The sequence below is a fragment of the Seriola lalandi genome, unplaced genomic scaffold (assembly GCF_002814215.2).
Source record: "Seriola lalandi dorsalis isolate HSWRI2012SDOR001 ecotype SW California unplaced genomic scaffold, Sedor1 jcf7180002054946, whole genome shotgun sequence".
Taxonomy (NCBI): Eukaryota; Metazoa; Chordata; class Actinopteri; order Carangiformes; family Carangidae; genus Seriola; species Seriola lalandi.
In genome coordinates, this window is record NW_019525497.1 from 1,164,257 (window position 1) to 1,165,892 (window position 1,636).

The 1,636-nt window shown below is 37.6% G+C and overlaps 1 protein-coding gene across 1 annotated transcript in view; it reads left to right on the forward strand.

Moving 5' to 3' along the window:
- The first annotated feature begins 622 nt into the window (after positions 1-622).
- sema6a (sema domain, transmembrane domain (TM), and cytoplasmic domain, (semaphorin) 6A) overlaps positions 623-1,636 on the forward strand; it is a 105,240-nt gene continuing 104,226 nt past the window's right edge. Inside the window, exons 1-2 of the mRNA XM_087170385.1 lie at positions 623-713; positions 899-1,068. The gene's annotated coding sequence lies outside the window, so the exon portion shown is untranslated. The remainder of the gene's footprint in view (positions 714-898; positions 1,069-1,636) is intronic.

Consider the following 1,636-nt stretch of genomic DNA (forward strand, 5'->3'; position numbering starts at 1 on the left):
TTGCAATGACGAGGAAGCTTTTGATATAAACACTACCTTTGGATAGAAGTTTCTTAAAATATCTTTTACTTTTATAAAAAAACTACCAGTTGGAGTCATGAGAAAACTGCCATTATTTCTGAAATCATACAGTTTCTCGGTGCAGTACCACATAGAAACTTAAAATACAAGTAAATAAGTCTTTTGATATACTGTTTATTACATTCTGAGGGAAGCATCTGTTGATAGTTTGTTGTCATCTACAAAGATGGAAGTATGTAATTACCAAATTGGTTTGTTGATCATCAAAATATATCCTGTTGATAAATCGATCTTGAGCCATTCACAATGAACAGTAATAAACAAGCTACTTTACACTTTTTAACTGGCCTTTTCATTATTGTACCTGTACTAAATCAAACATATAGCAAAAGAATATTACTTATTCTTTAATAGACTGTTTCTGTCCCTCTTCTGCTGCTGGACATGCTGCAAACTCATAATACAGAGCTCCGAGCCTGAACAATAATTCCAAAAACCCACAGTATTACTTTCAAGCCTGTAGCTGTTTACCAGCGTTAGACTAGATCCTTGTAATCCCCGCTTTCCTGTCTGTTTTCAGCATGATCATCAATTATGAGATGACAGAATGCAGTCTATGCCACAAATTCAGATCCAGCTGTTGTGTTGGAAAGGTTTGGAAATCAGCAGTGTGTTAGCCACAAATTTTGGATGTAAGTACGTGTTTACTCTTTTCCACTTTATACCCTTTGGGGATAATAAACAGGCAGCAGTGCCCATTAAAGCACTAAGAGGGGAGGTAGCAGACAGATTCAGTGATTGGCCAGCAACAGTACAATGGCAGTTACCACTGTAAATGGGCTCTGTTCTGTTTCTCCGCTGTCTGTATGATCCACAGGTGAGCAGCAGCCATTAGGACTCCAGCAGCAGCAGTGGCAGTTTGAACAAATGATGCTTCTCTATTCGTCCAGTGTAAAACATGCTGTTCAGCAGGCTTCGAACAGAAATCCCATCACCTTCATTGTGTTGGGAAATGAAGCCACAAGCAGAGTGAGACCCCAAACCTGGGTGAGTCCCACATTTTTTTCTCAGAAAGAACATTTTAGACCCATCAAAGTTCTGACTTGTGTGGAAACGGTTGATTTCGAGTTTTAAATACTGTATGTCTCTTTAACTTATGGACTGCTATAGTTACTAATATTTTACAAAAAAAGAAACATTAGAAAAACATAAAAAATATCATGAGCATATAATTACCAGGACACAACAGGAATACCTCATCTTCCCCAAGTCCCAAATAACCAAAAAAACAAATTGCTAGATTGCTTGATAAATTAACCTCAACCAGCTGCAGTAAAATACATCTCACACCCTGGACATCAGTAATAACAATGTAATTATATCATATATGGTAATATATTCATCATAGGGGTCAATTTCTCTTAACTTTTGATATTTAAGGTACATTTTTCTGTTTATACTTATGTACTTTTACTTAAGTGGGGATTTTGAATGCAGGGCTTTTACTTGAAATGAAGCATTTTTACATTAATGTGTTGGCGCTTTCATTTAAGGATCTGAATACTTGTTCCACTGGTGAGGTGTGACAGTGGGGGGGGGGGGGGGGGGGGGGGGG